The sequence below is a fragment of the Neofelis nebulosa genome, chromosome 1 (genome assembly GCF_028018385.1).
Source record: "Neofelis nebulosa isolate mNeoNeb1 chromosome 1, mNeoNeb1.pri, whole genome shotgun sequence".
In the NCBI taxonomy this organism is placed as follows: domain Eukaryota; kingdom Metazoa; phylum Chordata; class Mammalia; order Carnivora; family Felidae; genus Neofelis; species Neofelis nebulosa.
The window spans coordinates 156,011,375-156,031,975 of NC_080782.1; the positions used below are offsets into that span (position 1 = coordinate 156,011,375).

General features: G+C 37.5%; 2 pseudogenes; one reads left to right on the forward strand and one right to left on the reverse strand.

Annotated features, from left to right (window-relative positions):
* The first annotated feature begins 4,857 nt into the window (after nucleotides 1-4,857).
* Nucleotides 4,858-7,328, forward strand: LOC131486969 (olfactory receptor 2T27-like; annotated as a pseudogene).
* Nucleotides 7,329-14,272: 6,944 nt separating this feature from the next.
* On the reverse strand, nucleotides 14,273-15,696 carry LOC131487013 (piggyBac transposable element-derived protein 2-like; annotated as a pseudogene).
* Between the last annotated feature and the right edge of the window lie 4,905 nt (nucleotides 15,697-20,601).

Here is a 20,601-nt window from a genome sequence, read left to right on the forward strand (position 1 = left end):
AAGTTGTGATGGCCATTGATGATGATCTAAAGAAGCTGTTGTGAAGATTATGAGGGTGCAATTAGATAAAACACAGAGAGAACTTAGTAGAATGATGAGTACTTACAAAAGACTCTATGAATGTTAGCTGTTATTACTGGTGTTATTTTACCCACAATAAACAGAACAGGGGAATATCCAGAGGATAGCTGAAATTGATAGATCAACTCAGTTAAACCTCAAAGCAAAACCTGTGTGACATTCTTGTTAAGGATTGGAACTAAATCATCTCTTCCAAGTAGAAGGATATGAATTCCTTATACTTTCTACCTGTGTCACGTTTTCATTTACGCCAGGAAAATCATGTTATATGTGATAAGATTTATGGGGCGCCTGGGTTGTTCAGTCAGTTAAACGTCCGACTTCAGCTCATATCATGATCTCGCAGTTCGTGAATTCTAGCCCTGCACTGGGCTCTGTGCTGACAGCTGAGAGCTTGGAGCCTACTTCAGATTTTGTGTCTTCCTCTCTCTGCCCCTTCCCTGCTCATGCTTTGTCTCTCTCTGTCTCTCAAAAATGAATAAACGTTAAAAAAATTAAAGATTTACAATGCCTGGTTAACTCACCACTAGAAGTTCAGGATTATCACTAATCCCTTGAGTCTATTTCATAGGTATTAGTGGTAACCTACTACACATCTGAATGTGGCTCTAACTGAAAATATTTATGAAATAAACTATATGAATCTTGATAATGGTTATACTTATACGCATGTTCATGTGCATTCACATACACACACACAATCTTTCCAACATGAATCTGGTAAACCATCTTTTGAGAAACTAATATTTTCCTACTTATGCTATATCCTGGGGTTTAGGAGAGTTAGGTAAAAGGCAGGTAGGAATTTTCATCTTTTTATTGGTTACTTTCTAAATGGCACAAAATCCAACAAGTTTCTTAGAAGGCAATGCCTTCTGGAATCTGGAGAAGAGGACATGGGTCAAAACCCTGAATCTTAGTAACTGTGTGATCTTAAAATACCATCTTCACTGTCCAAAGGTTGAAATGATAATGCATAGTCTCCACCTCACATTGTGCTTTTGATGATTAAGTGACACAAATTAAGTGAAAATGGGTTTTTCAGCTCTAAATTCCAGAATAAATAAAATTTGCTTTTTCAGTCTCAAAGATGAGCCATGCAAATCTCAGTAACATACCCATAACAGTTTATATACACAACTCATTTAAGACAGAGTCAGAACAAGCAGTCAGGCTGACAGAAAGTTCTACAACCCAGGGAGGGCTATGAGTCTGCTATGAGTGAGCCTTTTGGGAAAAGGGAACATAAAAAGGCCAGGTGATGATTCTTGTCATTGCAGAAAACTGTACACAGAAAGTATTACCACTACCTGGTTGAAATCCAAAGCCAAGGAGAACATTTTAAGCATAAAGTCCCCACTTCACAATTTCTAGGTTTTCTTGTACAGATGACAGGAAAGATGGTCAGTTTTGTCTTACTGAACAGATTAACCCAAGAAAATTGACAAAAACAAATAAATACATAGGTTTTCAACGTATTCATAGATTAAACTAGAAAAAAAAAGATAAGAAAAAAATAAGGAAAATGGTCTCCTTTATGACATAACATTTACACTGGTTACATTTAACATATGTCATAAACAGTTTCATTTTAGTGATGTCAAAGACATATTCTTTTGATTAGCATATCAAATATTTCAGAAATGAATCCAGAGTTTCAGATTAAGTTTGACAAGATGTGTTTGTATTATGTGCAGTTGACTATTAAAATGATTGCCTTCAAACCAGAGAAAAGAAGAAAACCATATCTTCCCTTTCCTAGTGATGAATTAACTTGAAAGTGATGAAGAAATTTCCTAGAAGTGATAAAAGGTATAATACTTAATTATAAAAAAGTAAAACCCCTCAGAAGTAGCTGTGAATTGTGTTTCTGCCTGGTTTGTAACACTGTATAAACAAACACACATATGCCATCAATCATTATTAACCAATAATTTGGAAATAACAAAGCTCATATCCTTTTATGCCACTGACAAAATTTCTGTGCAAATATGTTTTTTCTTTTTCTTGTGACTGTCAGGGAAATTAGGATTTGATTTTCCAATGAAAGGGGAGAAACTCAATGTAAAAGAATTTGATTGTTTTTCCCTTACAGAAGTATAGAAATAAATTGCAATAGAGTTGATGGCTAACTAAGAAAAGGAAATAGAGAGGAATGGTGAGTGGAAGATTACACTTTTAAATGAGAGAAAAGAAGTCTGAAATATTTTTTGGAATCTAAACATGTGACTTTATTTGATATATGGAATGAAGTTCAATAAGTGTGTGGATAAAGAAGAATTAGCAAATGAGTAAGAGAGACTGGACAGAAGGAAGCTGATTTTCTTTTATGTGTGGATGTGTACCAAAAATGTTTCCACACTCTGCTTCTCCAAGTTGGTTCCTGAGGTCAACAGTGAATTCTTCAGAAATCTGTCCTTTAAAATAAAAATGTTTCCTTATTTATTTTGAGAGAGAATGAAAGAACAAAGTGTGCATGTGCAAGTGGGAGAGGAACAGAGAAAGAGAAGGAGAGAGAGAATCCAAAGCAGGTTCCACACTGCCAGCATATAACCCAATGTGGGGCTTACTCCCACAAACTGTGAGATCATGACCTGAGCCCAAATCAAGAGTCAGACACTCAACCAACTTGAGCTACCCAGGCACAACAGAGATCTGTGTCTTTGACTCTCAACTTTATTTCCTGTGGAAATATTTCCTGTCCTCATAGAGGAGAGCCTGTTAAATCATAAGGCATGAATCTACTATATTATTTGCTGGGAGGTGTTTAATAAGGGACAAACTGTTAGAGCAAGAGGACACCAAGCCCTTCCAAAATTCAAAGAAAGTAATTCACCAACAAGGCAATGTTTGAAATGGGACAGATCTCAGGATGGACATCCCCTGTCACATCATCATCCAAAAAATTCACTGACACATGAACGCATCAGAGACCCTAAAGGTTAGCACATTCTACCCTGAGTAATGTCTATTTACTAATTTGTTTTTGTCTGAGAGCTGTGAAAAACAAAGGTCTGCAACTATACATGTGCCAATACAAGGATTAAGACCCAGAAAAAGAAAAGGTGCATAGCAGGCCATTAACTCAGGTTTAAATAAAGTAGCAGAATCTACCATAAAATGCAACCATCATGACTGAATCTTCTAATCTGGCTCTGCTGGTCATATGCCATTGTAACCCAACAGAAATCATTCATTTGACTGACAATTATAAAAAAAGTATAGTTATCAAAACAATCTGTCAAGACACAGAAATGCCCAAAATATGACACATATATTTGCAAGTCTTCATTCAAGGCTTAAGGGCTGCATGTGGGTATCAATTTTTTTAATTATGCATATATGAAATTTATAAATATATAAAAGTGAATACATTCATATTTATGGTACAGTCTAGATGATAAAAAATCCTCATATAAACTATAACAGGTTAATAATTAAACATTAAATTTGGTTATATGACTGGTTTTCTAGACAGGTCTTCATAGTTCTTATTCGTGAGAGTGAATTTACACATTTACAGCATGTTTAGTTGTCCTCTAAGGTTTCTAGAAGTAAAAGAATCATAGAAAATAAGTTAAAAATAACTCAAGGAATAATTTAGAGTAAAGTTCTTCAAGGAGTCAAGAAAGTCAAAATAATAGTGGACCTGGGTATAGTTCCTTCATTTCTAACTAGTTGAATGTTCTGGGGCTAACTATTTCCATTTTTGAAACTGTGATTTCTTCATCATTAAAATAACAGGGAGAAAAAAAAATACTGGGGATAAGTGTAAAGTGGATTTTTCTAAGACACCTTCTAACTCTAAAATTCAAAGTTTTGACAAAAATACTATGAACTTGGAGAATCTCGTGATAGGCAACAATCCAGCACCAACAATCCCTGTTGGCCAGGATTCATGACCTTGTGTATTCTCCCCTTGAGCAAGGGATGGATCTTATCACCTATTACTTCTGATATTAGGTTACAAAAAGACTGTGACTTCCATCTTGCTCTCGCTCTCTTTCTCCTCCCTCCCATCTTTCTTGAAGGAAGCCTACTACCATGTTATGAGATACCCCATGGAAAATCAAGAAAGCGAGGGAAGCTCCCAACAACAGCCAGCAATAAATTGAAGCCATCAGCCCAGGAGGACTGAAATGAATGTTGCTGGTAACACCCGAGTGAAATTGGAAGCAGATCCTCCCACAGTTAAGAATTCAGATGAAACTATAGCACAAGACAGCACTTTGATTACAATCTTGTTGGAAATATTTAGGTAGAGGTACCCAGCTTAAGTTTCACTCAGATTCCTGTTGGGAAGATCTGTGAGGCAATACATGTTTTTACTATCTTGAGATAATTATTGTACAACAGTAGATAAACTAATATAGTCTCCAAAAAAAGATCATTTCTATTTTGAAAGGCCAAGAATAAAATTCATGGAAGGGGAATGAGGAACAGCTCTCCTGAGTAGCAAGTATGTTCAATTCAACAAATACCGATATGTGAAGTAGAGTGGTAAAGGAATGCAAAAACATTATCCCTGCTGTGAACCAGTTTATATGCTTTATGCCAAGTAATTTAGATTTAACAGGAACTGGCAGGTGTTTACCAAATCTATGTGCTCTTTTCCCCTGTGCACTGAGCTAAATATACTTCTCAGCCTCCCCTGCAGTGACATGTTGCTATGTGACTGGACTCAAATATCAGGGGAAAGCTCATGCAGCACTTTCAGGCTTGGCTTATTAACATTTTCATACCCTGCCTGCTGGATGCTTGATACAGATGAGGACAATGACTTTAGAAGTCAGTATTGAAGATGGTGAGTGACAAGATGCCAGGAGCCTGGGTACGAGAAATGTCATTCAAGAGTCAAGTGCCTATCAGCAAAGCCTATTTTTGAATTCATCTGACAAGAAATAGAATTCTATTATCTTAAGTCACTGAGAAATGAAGATTATTTATTACAACAGCTACCACTATGCTAATAAATAAAACACAGGGGTGCCTGGGTGGCTCAGTCGGTTAAGCTTCCAACTTTGGCTTAAGTCATGATCTCGGGACTTGTGAGTTCGAGCCCCACGTTGGGCTCCATGTAGACACCTCAGAGACTGGAGCTGGCTTTGGATTCTGTGTTTTCCTCTCTCCCTGCCCTCCCCCATTTTTGCCCTTTCTCTCTCTCAAAAATAAGTAAGCATTAAAAAAAATTAAATGAAGAAAAATACAAGGCTTTATTTAATAATAACTCTAGTAAGTATACTTAATAAGGATCTAATGGTGGAGGATAATTGGAAAAACTTCTGGGAGGTGAGTTTTGGTCACTTCTCTTCAACATTTAGTAATAATAAGAGCTTGGACAAGCTACACAACTTTTCTCTGGGACACGCTTTTTTTTTGAGAGACACACAGAGAGAGAATGATTAAGTGGGGGAAGGGAAAAGGGGAAGGGAGAGAGAGAATCTTGAGCAACCCCATGCCCAGCATGGAAACCAAAGTGAGGTTCAATGCAGGACTTGATCTCATAACTGTATATCATGACCTAAGCTGAAGTCAAGACTCAGATCCTTAATAAATGAGCCACCCAGGTGTCCCTCTAAAAGACTATCTCCTTCTAAATGCCAACAGATATGATGGTTTAGTTTTTTATTGTAGTTTTGTTAAAAAAGATAAAAAAGTTTATGTGAAGTTAGATTTCCATCATTCAAATCCTCTAGCCTTTTAAAATGAAGGCTACTTTCCATCTCCTTTGTACAATGTATCATCTATATTCTTCCATTATAACATCTGTCTAATTTTTCCACATGTTCCTGATATCTTCTTCAATAAAGTTAAAGGTCTTTAGCATCAGAAATCATACTTTATTCATCTTTGTCTTTCTAAGATTTAGCATAGTGATAAGAACATATTAGGATGGAAACTGTGATTTGGTGAGGATAGAACAAATGGAATATACTTCTCAAAGGTTAAAGTATGGCAGTGAGAGAGTATAAGAAGGGAGATGGGAATGGGGTCTCTGAGAAATGACATAGAAGGGAGGGGAAGTGTTAGTAATGGATATGAGCTACCATTACTAGATGAAGTCTGGAAATTAACTATACAAGATTCGGGAAATTTATTCTGTGAATAAAGAATATAACTGGAGGCATTAGATAGGTTATTTAGCCATGAAATTGGCTAAATTGCAGTTAGTTGCAGAAATATCACAGCCTACTGATGCTGATAAGAGTTATAAAGGAAAGCGTCTGGGGAACAGAATCCAATAAATCTTTGTGATGTCTCCAAATCTGGTTTGTTCCCAGGTTGATCACTTCTAACAAGACAAAGACTTGGATAAAATAAATTAGTCTTCAAATATGATTTTATGCTTTTGAGCCTATTCCCTGGTATAAAATATGTCAATGTCCTTGTCTCTGCTATCCTTATGATCTACACTGTGACTCTCACCACAAACGTCACCCTTATTTTCCTCATCTGGGTGGATTCTCATCTCCACACACACATATATTTTCTGCTCAGCTAAATTGCTCTCATGGACCTGACATTAATCTCCTGCACTATACTCAAGACGGCAACTGACTTCTCAGGGAAGAGAAACATCTCACAGGTTGCCTGTTAAACTCAGATCTTTTTTCTTCTGGACTCTAGTAATTGCTGAGTGTATCCTTATTACCCTCATTTCTTTTGGCCAGTATGTGACAATTTGTAACCTTCTGAGATATACCCTGATAATAAGCCAGAAAGTATATCTGCAGGTGGCTATTATCTCCTGTATGTGGGTGCCTTTACATTACATCATTTGCACACACAGTTTATTCTATCTATTTCCCCATCTGTGGTTCCAGAGAGGTTTCCCATTTCCTCTGTGAAGTCATGGCCATTCTAAAATTGGACTGTGAGCACATTTCTGCCTATAAGAAGGGTGTAGTGATGACAACGGTTATGATGCTCCTCATTCCCTTGTCCTTTATCCTGTTTTCTTATACTCTCATTTTCCTTGCTATCCTCAGCATGAACTCCCTGGAGGGCAGAAATAAAGCCCTGGCCACCTGTTCCCCCCACTTGACTGTGGTGAGCCTCTACTTTGGCCAGCCATGCTGGTCTACATGAGGCCTAATACTTATCACAGTCCCAAGCTGGACCAGTTTCTCTTTATGCTTGGTTGTATCCTCACCCCCATGATGAACCCTCTCATACACAGTCTGAGGAGCAAGGAGGTGGTGAGTGCTCTGATAAAAGTGTTGTAATGCTGCCTAACATCAAATTAGACCACAAATATAAGATGAATATCAAGCACTACCTATTTTCATTTCCATCTAAATCAGGCCTTCTTAGATGTTCAGGTTTTAGTTCTGGTGTTTTCATAATTAAAATTGCAATGGGACCACTGGCTGTATGGATTCTCTCTCTCTCTCTCTCTCTCTTTCTGTCTCTGTATATGTAGATAGACATAGGTAGATACAGAGATGGAGAGAGATTTATCCATATAGATAAATATCTGTATATATCTACATGTGTCTCTATATCTATCTATCTATGTATCTATCTATCTATCTATCTATCTTATGTTTCTTTGACAATGTTTGACCCACACCCTCAGATTATGGGCCAGCAGGAGTTAGGCACTCCCAGTTGATGATTGATGGTGAGGGTGGTGATGATAGTGGTAGTAAATATGATGATAATGTAGTTGGAATGCTGGTATGTAAGGTGATGGAGGTAATGATGTTAACGATGATGTAATTTCACCAAGAAAAGTAATTGAATTAGCAATCTTTCATTCAACTACAAAGGGAATGTATACCAATTTCAGTCCTTGAAAGAGGCCAACCACCGCTGAAAGTCTAGGGATGTTCCTTTTTCCAAAGATCTGTAAGTGAAGATAAGAATTAAATTGAGTTCTTGATTTCTAATCTTTTAAATGAAGGGGTTAGATAATAAACCTAAACAAAAAGCCAATTATATTAGTCTATTTTAAATATTTTTCACTTAACATTTCAATTATTTTATAGAATTGCCCCTATTATCAAAAATAATCTGTATTATCAAAAATATTAGGACTTTTTTTTAGTTTTAACTCTTTATTTGTAAAATTACATAATTATATAGACTTGATGGAAATAGACAGTTATTTACAGGCATCTATTACTGGAATTTATTTATTTATTTATTTATTTATTTATTTATTTTTGGTTTACATTTCTAGTGACTTTCTGCCATGTAATGTCAAAGGATAAAATATTCAAATTTTAACAGAAAGGGAAATAGAGTGAATGTAGCTGAACCTATAAATGTGGAAGAATTCCTGTCTTAATATCTGACAGTATGAACCCAAATGGACAGCAATTGAACTTAAAGGATTTCATAATTTACTAGTACATTCATCACATTTTAATTCTCATTGTTGAGTGACTGAAATATCACAATGTAAACTTCTTTAGACAGTTATTTAACACCCAGAAAGGAAAGTATATGCCCATATATCTAGATAGATAGATAGACAGATATATTGATGATATATAGATATATGGACAGATACATACACACACACACACACACATATATATATATATTTATATATATTTCCATATATATGTATATATATGGAAATCATAATGTATATGTATAAATCACCCCTAAATATCTAGGGGAAAATATAAATCATTTTTAAATCTGAAATATATTGAGGGTTATATGAAAAAATGTTTTGATCTACAAAATGGATAAGTAAACATTTTAGGCTATTCTTCATATAGGTGATTAATGCAAATTATTTCTGCAAGGAAAAAAATGTATGTACCAACTGAAGTATAGGGAAGGGTGGATTGGGGGAGAATTATAAACCAGAAACCTTTTCTTTAAAGATTTTTTTAAAATTTAAATTTGAGTTTTTTAACATGAAGTATTTTTTAGTAATTACTGCACCCAGTGAAAGGCTAGAACTTACAACCTTGAGACCAAGAGTTATATGCTCTATTAACTGAGCCACCCAGGCACCCCTAAACCAAAAATATTTTTGGCAGTGATTGAGCTGATATATGCAAGGACATGTGCTTTAGCCTATAAGCATAGATTCAGGTATCAGCTGTCATTTTTAAGCATTTCTAACAATAAATCTGAATTCCTTGCACTTAACTTTTTTTTCCAATATAAATATTCTATTAAACTAAATAAACAAAAGAGGCAATGGTTTACAAATGCCCTACTCAGATGGTTAAAAGTATACTCAAAGAGCCATTCTGCTTCAATTTGTTTCAGTGAAGTGGTACCATAGTTTGGGAAAAGCTCAGTATGGCAGAGCTCTCTTCCACACTGGGGTGAAGCAGGAGGAGTTCACTTGGATGGGACTTGAGCTGAGAAAAGGAAATGAGATCCACAGTTCTTAGTTGCTTTAAGGTCTAGTGGCTTCACACAAAGTTGTATAATTGCCGTCTTCCTCCTTGCAGAAACAAATGGCTTTAATACATTGCCTTCTTTTTTAAGATAATAAATGTGAAAGGCTGGGAAAAGAAAATCCTCAGGCAAAGTTCTCATCCATTTGCTCACTGTAGCAGATATCATTTGTTAAAAGAGTTCTGGTAAACCAAGCAGTTAGGAAAAAAGACATAAAGAGTCCAATGCCTTGTCAAAAATATACCTTCATGGAGAACAAATCTATGTGGCAGAAACCACTTATTTCTTATCTAATTGGAAAACTTTCTCTATAAATGTCTAAAAAGAGAAGATAAAGTTATCTAGTTCAACTGCATTTCCTACAGTTCTAAAAATAAATGAAATAAGACACTTCGGAAGATAAAATATGACAAAGTAAAGACTTGTGACAGAGCAGGGCAGGAGGTGGGTAAAGTAGAATGGGAAAGCAACTCTTCTCTCTTCTTAGATTGGAATTTCTTTGGTAGGGAAACTGTTAACACTCTAATATAAACTTAAGATTCACTAAAATAAAAATTGCGTTTTGTAGATAACTGAATTGATACTGGTCTCTTATTGTCCTCTTCTTTTGAAATGAACAATTAGATGACCAGAATCCTCACTATTTTTTTTCAGATTTTATTTTATTTATTTATTTTTTAATTTACATCAAGATTAGTTAGCATATAATGCAACAATGATCTCAGGAGTAGATTCCTTAATGCCCCTTACCCATTTAATATCCTCACTATTAAACAGAATCTCATCACTGAATATTGTAATGAAATTACTCTTAAATTCTAATTATCCTAACCAAACAATTTCAGTTTCTGTATTCGACTTTTTTTCCTCTTGAATGATTTAAATTCCACATCTTGGGGCATTTTTATTATAATGTAACCATCCTCCCTCTCCCATCCCACAGACAGGTTTGCCATATTATTTAAGGTGTAATTGCGACCCATTTGATTGCCTTGGTTTCGGTTGCCATTATTTTGCCTATAGGATGTGAAGACTCTCTATATTTTCATCCTGATTATTCCCTTTTAATCTGTGAGGAAATTGTGCCCCTCTTCTCCCATATGAGATCAGAGACCTCACACACAAAAATCTGAAGTCAGACTGGAATAAGCCCACTGTAGTCATTCAAAGAAAAAAAATGGTGTCATTCTAGTCTAGAGCTGAGAAAATCCTGGTCTCCATGTAACTTTAACACTATTACACTTAAGATTCTTTAGTACTTACAGCTAAAAGAATGTGAAGAGTTGGAATCAGTAGCTATATGGCTTCATCAATTTCAAAGAAAGAAAACTCATGTGAAGCCCAAAGTGAAGGAAAGCATGAATATACATTATAGTCTCTGAATGCCCCCTCACCTTCACCTATGTTGTCTCTTGTTCTGTCCCTCCCTATCTATTTCTTGGTATTTCTCTTTTTATCTATTTCTCAGTATCTCTTTCTTTATCTGTAATTACTACTACATCTCAGGTCTCCCATGTCTTTCAGTAGCCCATTCTTGAATACACTTCTGAATTGTTTTGCCAGATATAATCTTTTTTATTATCTTTTCCATTTTTTTCCAAATGTTTTTTTTTTTTGCCATTTTCCCTTTGACGCCCCAAACCTCAGCTTTCTGTGTTAAAGTGCCAATATTATTGGTGATAAAAAAGAATGAAATCTTACCGTTTGCAACAATATGGATGAATCTATAGAGTGTATCATGCTAAGTGAAATAAGTCAGGCAAAGAAAGATAAATATCATATGATTTCACTTTTATGTGGAATTTAAGAAACACAACAGATAAGCAGGGGGAATTAAGGGATATTAATATAAAAATATAGAGGGAGACAAACCATAAGAGATTTAAATACAGAGAATAAACTGAGGGTAGCTAGAGGGGAGGTGGGTAGGGAGGTGGATTAAATGGGTGATGAGCATTAAGGAGAGAACTTGTTGGCATGAGTAATGGGTGTTATATACAAGTGACAAATCACTGTGTTCTACTCCTGAAACCAATACCACACTGTATGTTAACTAACTCAAATTTAAATAAATATATTTTGAAAAATAAAGTGTTGCAGAGAGAACATTTTTGAATGTTCGTTCACTGAAATAAATTTTATATATTTATACATTTTATGAAAAAATATAATTGAGTCTTTTATATTCTTCACTCTAAAGAAAATAACCATTTACTTTTGGGGGTTCTTTATAATTTCCATTTTATTATATGTAATTTAATTATTAAAAAATTACTTTTTCATGTCCTAATATTAATTAATTCCCATATTAATAGTTAAGGATATAGACAAACAATCCAAGCAATTTACCCTTTGGTAATTTACTGGAATTTTACTTACTGAAAATTTACTGGAACCTCAGAAATGAAATATTCCTTACCTCCAGAAAGATTTTATATCTTGCCCTACCTGCAATCTCACTAACCACTATATTAAGCTCTAAGAAATGCTAAGAGCTAACTTTTTAAAGGTGCATATAATTGGTACTACAAGCTGAATGATTCCAACTATGGGGATACTTGCTATTATGTAAACAACATATCCAGTCAATTGAATGAATCTTTCTAACTCCATCAGTACCTCGTAGCATTGTACAAGAAGAGCTGCCCAGATATATTTCTAATTTAATGTAACAGTGAATGAATTTCTTCAGAATATTTGACACCAGAGTTTCTCAGAATTATTCCATAGGACACCAGCAAGAAGTTGCAAATCAAAGCTGTTTGAGTTACAGTGAGAGAGCCACCAAGTTGCTGTCAAAACTGACTCTTCTGCACACTCAGTCATCCACCAAGTATGAGCCCCAGCGTAGACTGGTACATCCAGTTTTCTGCAGTCTCTGTCAATTGAGTCCACTTTCACGTTGGAATTTAAAAGTACCTGACATTCCTTTGTCATGTATGGACTATTCTCACTAAGATTAAATCTATGTTATCATGTTCTTCGGGTTATCCAGTCTTTCCATCTTTGATTTCTGTGTTCACCAAACCAAGCATCTACTTAATAACAATAAACAAAATGGACTTTTCCACACATTCAAAATGTTTCACACATTTTAATATTGCTAACAGAGCCAGAAGTGGAAAGCTTATATTAACAAAATGGAAAAGATTTTCAAGAACTTACAAATACACAGACTCTGGTTTTCCTACCAATAAACACAGACTTTTTCCCCTTTCCACGAGTTTTCAGGTGAAATGTGTCGAAGCTCAGACACAAAACCAGGAAATAAAATAGTCAATGCAGACTTCATTTTCTAAGACTATACTGTAAGAACTTCTTTGTATCTTCACTTTCACTCCTCTTCCATCCAGGTTGTTTTTATAACTGGAAAAACAGCGACAATTCACCTTTATGCAACTTGCGCCTCTTTCCCTGCACTAGCTTCATCCACCACCATCTCCAAAACAACCTCCAACTTCTCAAAGTGGAGGAAGTCCTCACAAGCATGCTATGGAACACATTTTCTTTTCACATGTTACTTACTAAATATTTCCTTTTGACTCCTCTGTCTTATAAATTATTCCTAGATGTCAGTCTGGGTAAAATGCTCACAGAGTTCTGGATTTCTAATCTTTTAAATGAAGGGGTTAGATAATAGACCTAAACAATAAGCCAATTAAATTAGTCTATTTTAAATATTTTTCTTCACTTAAAATTTCAATTATTTTATAGAATTGTCCCTATTATCAAAAATAATCTATAGTAGGAGTATTTCTTAGTTTCAAGTCTTTATTTGTAAAAATACATAATTATATTAGACTTGGTGGAAATAGACAGTTATTTGCAGGCTTATATTATTAGAATGAATTTTATTATAAACAAACAATTATTAACCATTTACTATTCATGAAACTTTCTCTAAAGTTTTCAGCTGTATTTGCTTGTCTTTACAAGGAGTCAGCAATAATCCAAAGCAAAAGTTTCATTTGAATATAAAGGGTCCCAAATGTCCATTGACTGATGAATGGAGTTGAATATATGCGTTTATATATATGTATATATAATTGAATATATGTGTTTATATCACATATATAAAATATAAAATATATATGTGTATTATATACACATATATAAAATGGAAGATTACTCAGCCATCAAAACCATCAAAAAGAATGAAATCTTGCCATTTGCCAGAACCTGGAAAGAACTAGAATGTATTATGCAAAATAAGTCAATCAGAGAAAGTCAAATACCATATGATTTCACTCATGTGTGGGATTTAAGAAACAAACCAGATGAACGTATTGGAGAAGGGGTATAAAAAGAGAGAAGGAAACAAACCATAAGATATTCTTAGAGAACAAACAGGGTTGATGGATGGAAGTGGGTGGGGTATGAGCTAGATGGGTGATGGGTATTAACAGGTCCTTTGTTACCATGAGCACTGCATGTTATATGTAAGTGATGAATCAGTAAATTCTAGTCCTGAAACCAATATTGTACTGTATGTTAACTAAGTGAACTTAAAATCAAAGTTTGAAAAGAAAAAGAAAAGGCCCTATAAGTTGAAATAAATGACAGTATAATTATACATTTACAGATATTTATTATTGCTATTATAAATATTAATCTATGTTGTATATAGGAAACATAAAAGACAGTAAAAGGTAATAGTAATGAAGTGGGGAGAAAATACAAAACCAAGTTATTAGGGATTCAGGTCTCCTTTTTCCAACACAAATAAAACACAAGTGCTCTGTCTGCTTTATGAAATTAGCTGTCAACATCTCATTATAAATGAAACACCCAAAGGGCTCCTTCTCCTTATTGTACATCACTATATGTGGTACTTTCTGAAGCACTTGGAATGGACACCCTTATGGCATTTCTCACTGTAGTGGCAGAGAGCACACTAGATCTTGTCCTGGTTGATGACCCAGTGTCCAATCATGCCAAAGTGGCTCTCAGTTTCCAGCTTCCTGTTTCATTTCCCTTGTCACATTACTGTCTAGATACACACAGGCCACATATCTCTGGAAGGCCAGGAGGTCTACTTGGGAATCATGGCTGCAGATCTTGTGTAACTGCCATGCATTGTGGAGGTCAGAGCCAATGAGGCTTGAGTACCACTTTGTGCCTCGGATCTTCACTTTGTACTTGGCAATATTCTGGTCCACCTGCTGACACTACCCACCTTTTCCTGGTACAGCTTTACCAGGGATGGTTGGCGGACCTGGTTCTGTGCTTTGATTACTCCTGAATAATAATTGGTCATCCCCACTGTTTCTATACCCACAACATTGGAGCAGATGTTGACCACACTGCTATCATGCTAGCAGCAAACAATGATCTCCTCACTCTCATCAACTTTATACTCAAATGAACTCCCTCTTCATTTTTAAAATCCTTTGTGATCTTTGAGGGGACTTTGCTCAGTCCTGTATTCATGAAGTTTCTGTGGCCTTCACCTCCTTTATCCTCAAAATGGACATAAGTTTGACACTTATAAAAACCTTGTCAAAAAATATGTGTTGTGGCAGACAGCCATGCTCCTGAAGAACATCCACAAAATTTACCACCATACTGCCACCTCAGCCCAAGCCCCTGTCTGACTTGGTGAACAGTGTGCCCTGTGAGGGCGCAAACCACACAAGATACCCCCTGCTTGTTATTCCACACCAGATCTTGTTGCCCAGCTCCATGGGTTTCTCAACAGGCAGCCGCTTGGATCCCTGGTGCCCAAAGTATTCACACATGGACTCACCAAAGCTGTAGAACTCTTCCAGGGGTGCGTGCTTCTGGAAATTGCAATTAATCCAGACAATGAGAGCCCTGACCTTGGCAAACCTATCACTATCGTCCAGCTTATTGTTAACTGCAAAATGCATGTATGCGTGAGAAAACCAGTTCAAATCTGTCCCTTCTAATTGCATCAGGCACAAGATGGGCATGTGAATTGGGAGATGTTTCTCAAAACATCCTCCTCCTTGGATAGGCTACATAGGTCTGACCTCTGGGGAAGTGAGTTATTTCTCATGTTCTGTGTGGGCCAGGAAGAGAGCCCAACTTTCAAGGATAAGAAACCTGAAGTCCTTCCCATGGACCTCAGATTGAGGTTATTAGGGGACAGTAACCATTTTCACACCTCCCCCAGTCTCTCCTGGTTTGTAACAGTAGACCCAGGCTTAACATCCTGGGTTTCCACAAGTCTCACTACCTCAGCTGCTGCTTGCCCCCTGCCTCCAAATGCCTTCTACACATGGCAGTTCATACCCTTAGAGTGGGAATGCTTCCAGAAACTGAGAAACCCCATTAGCAACCATCTTGTGCATTAAGAGATGAGGAGAGTAAATCACGTTTGTTGATCACATGTAGATCCTGGAGCTAAAAGCCACTTCAGTACCACATGCACTGCTTTGTCTGCCTCACCTTTTCCTGAGTGTCACTTGTCTCCTCTCCTTCCTTTGCTTAGTGAGGCCAGCAGGATTAAGGGCTTAAAATGTGATAGGCTTGGCCTTTCAAAAAGAGAGGAGTAATTACTTGCATAAAGCCTTTCATCAAACAGCACTTAACTTGAAGTTGAAACTAAGATGAAATGGGAACGTGGGGTCGTCTTTATGTGCAGAGACAAAGAATCTGTAATAAGAGATAAGTCAATTAATAAAAAGTATCTTGGAATCAGGGAAGATGGCGGCGTAGGAGGACGCTGGGCTCACCGCGCGTCCTGCTGATCACTTAGATTCCACCTACACCTGCCTAAATAACCCAGAAAACCGCCAGAGGATTAGCAGAACGGAGTCTCTGGAGCCAAGCGCAGACTAGAGGCCCACGGAAGAGGGTAGGAAGGGCAGCGAGGCAGTGCACGCTGCATGGACTGGCGGGAGGGAGCCTGGGTGGAGGGGCAGCCTGCCTGCCAAGCAGAGCACCCGAGTCTGACTGGCAAAAGCAGAGGGGCTGGACAGAGTGCATTCCGACAGCAAGCGCGACTTAGCGTCTGGGAGGTCATAAGTTAACAGCTCTGCTCAGAAAGCAGGAAGGCTGCAGGACAAAGGGAGGGAGAGCTGCTGAGCCCCCGGAGGACAGAGCTCAGTTTGGTGGGGAACAACGGCGCTTGCCAGCGCCATCTCCCTCACCCATCCCCCAGCCAAAAATCCCAAAGGGAACCAGTTCCTGCCAGGGAACTTGCTCCCTCCGCACAAACACCCAACGCTGTGCTTCTGCAGAGCCAAACCTCCGGCAGTGGATCTGACTCCCTCCCGCTGCCACGGGGCCCCTCATGAAGTGGATCACCTAAGGAGAAGTGAACTAAGCCTGCCCCTCCGGCCCCTGTGCACCTTGCCTACCCACCCCAGCTAATACGCCAGATCCCCAGCACCACAAGCCTGGCAGTGTGCAAGTAGCCCAGAATGACCATGCCACCCCACAGTGAATCCCGCCCCTAGGAGAGGGGAAGAGAAGGCACACACCAGTCTGACTGTGGCCCCAGCGGTGGGCTGGGGGCAGACATCAGGTCGGACTGCGGCACCCCCCCAACTCCAGTTATACACCACAGCACAGGGGAAGTGCCCTGCAGGTCCTCACCACTCTAGGGACTATCCAAAATGACCAAATGGAAGAATTCCCCTCAGAAGAATCTCCAGGAAATAACAACAGCTAATGAACTGATCAAAAAGGATTTAAATAATATAACAGAAAGTGAATTTAGAATAATAGTCATAAAATTAATCGCTGGGCTTGAAAACAGTATAGAGGACAGCAGAGAATCTCTTGCTACAGAGATCAAGGGACTAAGGAACTGTCACGAGGAGCTGAAAAGTGCTTTAAACGAAATGCAAAACAAAATGGAAACGACGACAGCTCGGATTGAAGAGGCAGAGGAGAGAATAGGTGAACTAGAAGATAAAGTTATGGAAAAAGAGGAAGCTGAGAGAAAGAGAGATAAAAAAATCCAGGAGTATGAGGGGAAAAATTAGAGAACTAAGTGATACACTAAAAAGAAATAATATACGAATAACTGGTATCCCAGAGGAGGAAGAGAGAGGGAAAGGTGCTGAAGGGGTACTTGAAGAAATAATAGCTGAGAACTTCCCTGAACTGGGGAAAGAAAAAGGCATTGAAATCCAAGAAGCACAGAGAACTCCCTTCAGACGTAACTTGAATCGATCTTCTGCACAACATATCATAGTGAAACTGGCAAAATACAAGGATAAAGAGAAAATTCTGAAAGCAGCAAGGGATAAACTTGCCCTCACATATAAAGGGAGACCTATAAGACTCATGACGGATCTCTCCTTTGAAACTTGGCAGGCCAGAAAGGATTGACACGATATCTTCAGTGTGCTAAAGAGAAAAAAATATGCAGCAGAGAATCCTTTATCCAGCAAGTCTGTCATTTAGAATAGAAGGAGAGATAAAGGTCTTCCCAAACAAACAAAAACTGAAGGAATTTGTCACCACTAAACCAGCCCTACAAGATATCCTAAGGGGGAATTTGTGAGACAAAGTATCAGAGACATCGCTACAAGCATAAAACATACAGACATCACAATGACTCTAAACCCGTATCTTTCTATAATAACACTGAATGTAAATGGACTAAATGCACCAACCAAAAGACATAGGGTATCAGAATGGATAAAAAAACAAGACCCATCTATTTGCTGTCTACAAGAGACTCATTTTAGATCTGAGGACACCTTTAGATTGAGAGTGAAGGGATGGAGAACTATTTATCACACTACTGGAAGCCAAAAGAAATCTGGAGTAGCCATGCTTATATCAGACAAACTAGACTTTAAATTAAAGGCTGTAACAAGAGATGAAGAAGGGCATTATATAATAATTATAGGGTCTATCCATCAGGAAGAGCTAACAATTATAAATGTCTATGCGCCGAATACCGGAGCCCCCAAATATATAAAACAATTACTCACAAACATAAGCAACCTTATTGATAAGAATGTGGTAATTGCAGGGGACTTTAACACCACACTTACAGAAATGGATAGATCATCTAGACACACAGTCAATAAAGAAACAAGGGCCCTGAATGATACATTGGATTAGATGGATTTGACAGATATATTTAGAACTCTGCATCCCAAAGCAACAGAATATCCTTTCTTCTCGAGTGCACATGGAACATTCTCCAAGATAGATCATATACTGGGTCACAAAACAGCCCTTCATAAGTTTACAAGAATTGAAATTATACTATGCATACTTTCAGACCACAATGCTATGAAGCTTGAAATCAACCAAAGGAAAAAGTCTGGAAAACATCCAAAAGCATGGAGGTTAAAGAACATCCTACTAACGAATGAGTGGGTCAACCAGGCAATTAGAGAAGAAATTAAAAAATATATGGAAACAAACGAAAATGAAAATACAACAATCCAAACACTTTGGGATGCAGCGAAGGCAGTCCTGAGAGGAAAATAGGCAATCCAGGCCTATCTCAAGAAACAAGAAAAATCTCAAATACAAAATCTAACAGCACACCTAAAGGAAATAGAAGCAGAACAGCAAAGGCAACCTAAACCCAGCAGAAGAAGAGAAATCATAAAGATCAGAGCAGAAATAAACAATATAGAATCTAAAAAAACCGGTAGAGCAGATCAACGAAACCAAGAGTTGGCTTTTTGAAAAAATAAACAAAATTGACAAACCTGTAGCCAGGCTTCTCAAAAAGAAAAGGGAGATGACCCAAATAGATAAAATCATGAATGAAAATGGGATTATTACAACCAATCCTTCAGAGATACAAACAATTATCAGGGAATACCATGAAAAATTATATGCCAACAAATTGGACAACCTGGAAGAAATGGACAAATTCCTAAACACCCACACTCTTCCAAAACTTAATCAGGAAGAAATAGAAAGCTTGAACAGACCCATCACCAGTGAAGAAATTGAATTGGTTATCAAAAATCTCCCAACAAATAAGAGTCCAGGACCAGATGGCTTCCCAGGGGAGCTCCAGCAGACGTTTAAAACAGAGATAATACCTATCCTTCTCAAGCTATTCCAAGAAATAGAAAGGGAAGGAAAACTTCCAGGCTCATTCTATGAAGCTAGTATTACTTTGATTCCTAAACCAGAAAGAGACCCAGTAACAAAAGACAACTACAGGCCAATATCCCTGATGAATATGGATGCAAAAATTCTCAATAAGATACTAGCAAAACGAATTCAACAGCATGTAAAAAGAATTATTCACCATGATCAAGTGGGATTCATTCCTGGGATGCAGGGCTGGTTCAACATTCACAAATCAATCAACGTGATACACCACATTAATAAAAGAAAAGAGGGGCGCCTGGGTGGCACAGTCGGTTAAGCGTCCGACTTCAGCCAGGTCACGATCTCGCTGTCTGTGAGTTCGAGCCCCGCGTCAGGCTCTGGGCTGATGGCTCGGAGCCTGGAGCCTGTTTCTGATTCTGTGTCTCCCTCTCTCTCTGCCCCTCCCCCGTTCATGCTCTGTCTCTCTCTGTCCCAAAAATAAATTTAAAAAAACGTTGAAAAAAAATAAAATAAAAAATAAAAGAAAAGAGAAGAACCATATGATCCTGTCAATCGATGCAGAAAAGGCCTTTGACAAAATCCAGCACCCTTTCTTAATAAAAACCCTTGAGAAAGTCGGGATAGAAGGAACATACTTAAAGATCATAAAAGCCATTTATGAAAAGCCCACAGCTAACATCATCCTCAATGGGGAAAAACTGAGAGCTTTTTCCCTGAGATCAGGAACCTGACAGGGATGCCCACTCTCACAGCTGTTCTTTAACATAGTGTTGGAAATGCTAGCATCAGCAATCAGACAACAAAAGGAAATCAAAGGCATCAAAATTGGCAAAGATGAAGTCAAGCTTTCACTTTTTGCAGGTGACATGATACTATACATGGAAAATCCGATACACTCCACCAAAAGTCTGCTAGAACTGATACATGAATTCAGCAAAGTTGCAGGATACAAAATCAATGTACAGAAATCAGTTGCATTCTTATACACTAACAATGAAGCAACAGAAAGACAAATAAAGAAACTGATCCCATTCACAATTGCACCAAGAAGCATAAAATACCTAGGAATAAATCTAACCAAAGATGTAAAAGATCTGTATGCTGGAAACTATAGAAAGCTTATGAAGGTAATTGAAGAAG